We start from the raw sequence: 7028 nt of genomic DNA on the forward strand, positions 1-7028 counted from the left end.
CAGGGACCAGACAGCTATGGTCCTCTTCAGTCAGGGACCAGAGAGCTATGGTCCTCTTCAGTCAGGGACCAGACAGCTATGGTCCTCTTCAGTCAGGGACCAGATAGCTATGGTCCTCTTCAGTCAGGGACCAGACAGCTATGATCCTCTTCAGTCAGGAACCAGACAGCTATGGTCCTCTTCAGTCAGGGACCAGACAGCTATGGTCCTCTTCAGTCAGGGACCAGACAGCTATGGTCCTCTTCAGTTAGAGACCAGACAGCTATGATCCTCTTCAGTCAGGGACCAGACAGCTATGGTCCTCTTCAGTCAGGGACCAGACAGCTATGGTCCTCTTCAGTCAGGGACCAGACAGCTATGGTCCTCTTCAGTCAGGGACCAGACAGCTATGGTCCTCTTGTGTCAGGGACCAGACAGCTATGATCCTCTTCAGGCAGGGACCAGACAGCTATGATCCTCTTCAGTCAGGGACCAGACAGATATGGTCCTCTTCAGTCAGGGACCAGACAGCTATGATCCTCTTCAGTCAGGGACCAGACAGCTATGGTCTTCTTCAGTCAGGGACCAGACAGCTATGGTCCTCTTCAGTCAGGGACCAGACAGCTATGGTCCTCTTCAGTCAGGGACCAGACAGCTATGGTCCTCTTCAGTCAGGGACCAGACAGCTATGATCCTCTTCAGTCAGGGACCAGACAGCTATGGTCCTCTTCAGTCAGGGACCAGACAGCTATGGTCCTCTTCAGTCAGGGACCAGACAGCTATGGTCCTCTTCAGTCAGGGACCAGACAGCTATGGTCCTCTTCAGTCAGGGACCAGACAGCTATGATCCTCTTCAGTCAGGGACCAGACAGCTATGGTCCTCTTCAGTCAGGGACCAGACAGCTATGGACCTCTTCAGTCAGGAACCAGATAGCTATGGTCCTTTTCAGTCAGGGACCAGACAGCTATGATCCTCTTCAGTCAGGGACCAGACATATATGGTCCTCTTCAGTCAGGAACCAGACAGCTATGATCCTCTTCAGTCAGGGACCAGACAGCTATGATCCTCTTAAGTCAGGGACCAGACAGCAGTGTCCTCTTCAGTCAGGGACCAGACAGCTATGATCCTCTTCAGTCAGGGACCAGACAGCTATGGTCCTCTTCAGTCAGGAACCAGATAGCTATGATCCTCTTATGTCAGGGACCAGACAGCTATGGTCCTCTTCAGTCAGGAACCAGGCAGCTATGATCCTCTTGTGTCAGGGACCAGACAGCTATGATCCTCTTCAGTCAGGGACCAGACAGCTATGGTCCTCTTCAGTCAGGGACCAGACAGCTATGATCCTCTTCAGTCAGGGACCAGACAGCTATGGTCCTCTTCAGTCAGGGACCAGAGAGCTATGGTCCTCTTCAGTCAGGGACCAGACAGCTATGGTCCTCTTCAGTCAGGGACCAGATAGCTATGGTCCTCTTCAGTCAGGGACCAGACAGCTATGATCCTCTTCAGTCAGGAACCAGACAGCTATGGTCCTCTTCAGTCAGGGACCAGACAGCTATGGTCCTCTTCAGTCAGGGACCAGACAGCTATGGTCCTCTTCAGTTAGAGACCAGACAGCTATGATCCTCTTCAGTCAGGGACCAGACAGCTATGGTCCTCTTCAGTCAGGGACCAGACAGCTATGGTCCTCTTCAGTCAGGGACCAGACAGCTATGGTCCTCTTCAGTCAGGGACCAGACAGCTATGGTCCTCTTGTGTCAGGGACCAGACAGCTATGATCCTCTTCAGGCAGGGACCAGACAGCTATGATCCTCTTCAGTCAGGGACCAGACAGATATGGTCCTCTTCAGTCAGGGACCAGACAGCTATGATCCTCTTCAGTCAGGGACCAGACAGCTATGGTCTTCTTCAGTCAGGGACCAGACAGCTATGGTCCTCTTCAGTCAGGGACCAGACAGCTATGGTCCTCTTCAGTCAGGGACCAGACAGCTATGGTCCTCTTCAGTCAGGGACCAGACAGCTATGATCCTCTTCAGTCAGGGACCAGACAGCTATGGTCCTCTTCAGTCAGGGACCAGACAGCTATGGTCCTCTTCAGTCAGGGACCAGACAGCTATGGTCCTCTTCAGTCAGGGACCAGACAGCTATGGTCCTCTTCAGTCAGGGACCAGACAGCTATGATCCTCTTCAGTCAGGGACCAGACAGCTATGGTCCTCTTCAGTCAGGGACCAGACAGCTATGGTCCTCTTCAGTCAGGGACCAGACAGCTATGGACCTCTTCAGTCAGGGACCAGACAGCTATTTACAACAGTCAGCAGGTGGAGGTGGAGCCAAGACCTCTGTACTGATAACAGACTGGGGCGTGGTGGCACTAGTTAATATTAAAACCATGTTGTATTAAAAGGGCAAAGTCTATCTCTTACAATGCTTTTATGGTAGAAAAGATCAATTGACTGGCTCCGTCCACACTGTTGAGCACGGGCACAGAACCCTTACAACATGTGTCAGCTGTTCTGAACTAATAATGATAACATTGTTGTATCACAAGATTCAGAGGCTGATAGAACAGTGTTTCTCAACCTTTCTATACCAGGGACCAGACAGCTATGATCCTCTTCAGTCAGGGACCAGACAGCAGTGGTAATCTTCAGTCAGGGCCCAGACAGCTATGGTCCTCTTCAGTCAGGGACCAGACAGCTATGATCCTCTTCAGTCAGGAACCAGACAGCTATGATCCTCTTTAGTCAGGGACCAGACAGCCATGATCCTCTTCAGTCAGGGACCAGACAGCTATGATCCTCTTCAGTCAGGGACCAGACAGCTATGATCCTCTTCAGTCAGGGACCAGACAGCTATGATCCTCTTCAGTCAGGGACCAGACAGCTATGATCCTCTTCAGTCAGGGACCAGACAGCAGTGGTCCTCTTCAGTCAGGAACCAGACAGCTATGGTCCTCTTCAGTCAGGGACCAGACAGCTATGGTCCTCTTCAGTCAGGGACCAGACAGCTATGGTCCTCTTCAGTCAGGGACCAGACAGCTATGGTCCTCTTCAGTCAGGGACCAGACAGCTATGATCCTCTTCAGTCAGGGACCAGACAGCTATGGTCCTCTTCAGTCAGGGACCAGACAGCTATGGTCCTCTTCAGTCAGGGACCAGACAGCTATGGACCTCTTCAGTCAGGGACCAGACAGCTATTTACAACAGTCAGCAGGTGGAGGTGGAGCCAAGACCTCTGTACTGATAACAGACTGGGGCGTGGTGGCACTAGTTAATATTAAAACCATGTTGTATTAAAAGGGCAAAGTCTATCTCTTACAATGCTTTTATGGTAGAAAATATCAATTGACTGGCTCCGTCCACACTGTTGAGCACGGGCACAGAACCCTTACAACATGTGTCAGCTGTTCTGAACTAATAATGATAACATTGTTGTATCACAAGATTCAGAGGCTGATAGAACAGTGTTTCTCAACCTTTCTATACCAGGGACCAGACAGCTATGATCCTCTTCAGTCAGGGACCAGACAGCAGTGGTAATCTTCAGTCAGGGCCCAGACAGCTATGGTCCTCTTCAGTCAGGGACCAGACAGCTATGATCCTCTTCAGTCAGGAACCAGACAGCTATGATCCTCTTTAGTCAGGGACCAGACAGCTATGATCCTCTTCAGTCAGGGACCAGACAGCTATGATCCTCTTCAGTCAGGGACCAGACAGCTATGATCCTCTTCAGTCAGGGACCAGACAGCTATGATCCTCTTCAGTCAGGGACCAGACAGCAGTGGTCCTCTTCAGTCAGGAACCAGACAGCTATGGTCCTCTTCAGTCAGGGACCAGACAGCTATGGTCCTCTTCAGTCAGGGACCAGCTATGTCCTCTTGTGTCAGGGACCAGACAGCTATGATCCTCTTCAGTCAGGAACCAGACAGCTATGATCCTCTTCAGTCAGGGACCAGACAGCTATGATCCTCTTCAGTCAGGGACCAGACAGCTATGGTCCTCTTCAGTCAGGGACCAGACAGCTATGATCCTCTTCAGTCAGGGACCAGACAGCTATGATCCTCTTCAGTCAGGGACCAGACAGCTATGATCCTCTTCAGTCAGTACCAGACAGCAGTGGTCCTCTTCAGTCAGGAACCAGACAGCTATGATCCTCTTCAGTCAGGGACCAGACAGCTATGATCCTCTTCAGTCAGGAACCAGACAGCTATGGTCCTCTTGTGTCAGGGACCAGACAGCTATGATCCTCTTCAGTCAGGAACCAGACAGCTATGGGCCTCTTGTGTCAGGGACCAGACAGCTATGATCCTCTTCAGTCAGGGACCAGACAGCTATGATCCTCTTCAGTCAGGGACCAGACAGCTATGATCCTCTTCAGTCAGGGACCAGACAGCTATGGTCCTCTTCAGTCAGGGACCAGACAGCTATGATCTTCTTCAGTCAGGGACCAGACAGCTATGGTCCTCTTCAGTCAGGGACCAGACAGCTATGATCCGCTTCAGTCAGGGACCAGACAGCTATGGTCCTCTTCAGTCAGGGACCAGACAGCTATGATCCTCTTCAGTCAGGGACCAGACAGCTATGATCCTCTTCAGTCAGGGACCAGACAGCTATGATCCTCTTCAGTCAGGGACCAGACAGCTATTGTCCTCTTCAGTCAGGGACCAGACAGCTATGGTCCTCTTCAGTCAGGGACCAGACAGCTATGGTCCTCTTCAGTCAGGGACCAGACAGCTATGGTCCTCTTCAGTCAGGGACCAGACAGCTATGATCCTCTTCAGTCAGGGACCAGACAGCTATGATCCTCTTCAGTCAGGGACCAGACAGCTATGGTCCTCTTCAGTCAGGGACCAGACAGCTATGGGCCTCTTCAGTCAGGGACCAGACAGCTATGATCCTCTTCAGTCAGGGACCAGACAGCTATGGGCCTCTTCAGTCAGGGACCAGGCAGCTATGATCCTCTTCAGTCAGGGACCAGACAGCTATGGTCCTCTTCAGTCAGGGACCAGACAGCTATGGTCCTCTTCAGTCAGGGACCAGACAGCTATGATCCTCTTCAGTCAGGGACCAGACAGCTATGATCCTCTTCAGTCAGGGACCAGACAGCTATGATCCTCTTCAGTCAGGGACCAGACAGCTATGGTCCTCTTCAGTCAGGGACCAGACAGCTATGGTCCTCTTCAGTCAGGGACCAGACAGCTACAGTGAGGGAAAAAAGTATTTGATCCCCTGCTGATTTTGTACGTTTGCCCACTGACAAAGAAATGATCAGTCTATAAGTTTAATTGTATGTTTATTTGAACAGTAAGAGACAGAATAACAACAAAAAAATCAATGTGGATAATTGGGTAATATTTGGTAGACGTTGATCAATGAGATTACAACCTATATTAACCCACTCAAAAATACAGCCAAAAGTTAGTTGTATTTCCAATGTGTTATCACTATGCTTTCAACCATCTAAAAGCACAACCGAATTCCAATGGAAAAACAATTTATGAATTTTGGTTTAATTGTCACCCAAATGTCTCACTGCCTTTTCAACCATTTAAAAGCACAACAAAGTTCAGATGGGAATACAACGTCAGATATTTTATTTATTTAAGCAACAGATACATGTGTTATCACTGTGCTTCATCTAATAGCACAACCAAATGACTGATTGCAGTTGAGATTGCATTAACCCATAAGAAAGCAAACTTTAAATGCACTTTAAATAAAGTTTGATTTAGTCCTATTCTTTAACTTAGATTTTTGGTTGAGATGGAGACATGAATCCAACATATCCAACACGTGGTCCTCTGTAGCTCAGCTGGTAGAGCACGGCGCTTGTAACGCCAAGGTTCGATCCCCGGGACCACCCATACACAAAAAAAAATGTATGCACGCATGACAGTAAGTCGCTTTGGATAAAAGCGTCTGCTAAATGGCATATTATTATTATTATATCAATTTGTAGACAAACTGGAATTAAAGCCAGACTAAGTCAGTGGCACAAATGGAACTATCCAAGCAGAAGATACATCTCCCCTCAAATTTTGATATTTGGTTGCGTTGATAACCAAACACAATTCAATATCACTAAATTTGAAATCAACCAAAATCATTGGTCACGTTTTGGACACTGGGTTGAACATTGGACTCCAAAACCTGGTGCAGGTCCAGGGACAACATCCCACAGACTGGCGCAGGTCCAGGGACAACATGCCACAGACTGGCGCAGGTCCAGGGACAACATCCCACAGACTGGTGCAGGTCCATGGACAACATCCCACAGACTGGCGCAGGTCCATGGACAACATCTCACAGACTGGTGCAGGTCCAGGGACAACATCCCACAGACTGGTGCAGGTCAGAGGTCAGGACCAGAGATTGAGAAACACTAAAGCAGACAGAGCTGATAAAGGCTAATCTGACCCCGGGCTGTTTCATTACACACAGAGCTGATAAAGGCTAATCTGACCCTGGGCTGTTTCATTACACACAGAGCTGGTAACAAGGCTAATCTGACCCTGGGCTGTTTCATTACACACAGAGCTGGTAACAAGGCTAATCTGACCCCGGGCTGTTTCATTACACACAGAGCTGGTAACAAGGCTAATCTGACCCTGGGCTGTTTCATTACACACAGAGCTGGTAACAAGGCTAATCTGACCCTGGGCTGTTTCATTACACACAGAGCTGGTAACAAGGCTAATCTGACCCTGGGCTGTTTCATTACACACAGAGCTGGTAACAAGGCTAATCTGACCCTGGGCTGTTTCATTACACACAGAGCTGGTAACAAGGCTAATCTGACCCTGGGCTGTTTCATTACACACAGAGCTGGTAACAAGGCTAATCTGACCCCGGGCTGTTTCATTACACACAGAGCTGGTAACAAGGCTAATCTGACCCTGGGCTGTTTCATTACACACAGAGCTGGTAACAAGGCTAATCTGACCCTGGGCTGTTTCATTACACACAGAGCTGGTAACAAGGCTAATCTGACCCTGGGCTGTTTCATTACACACAGAGCTGGTAACAAGGCTAATCTGACCCCGGGCTGTTT

The sequence above is a fragment of the Coregonus clupeaformis genome, chromosome 35 (genome assembly GCF_020615455.1).
Source record: "Coregonus clupeaformis isolate EN_2021a chromosome 35, ASM2061545v1, whole genome shotgun sequence".
NCBI lineage: Eukaryota > Metazoa > Chordata > Actinopteri > Salmoniformes > Salmonidae > Coregonus > Coregonus clupeaformis.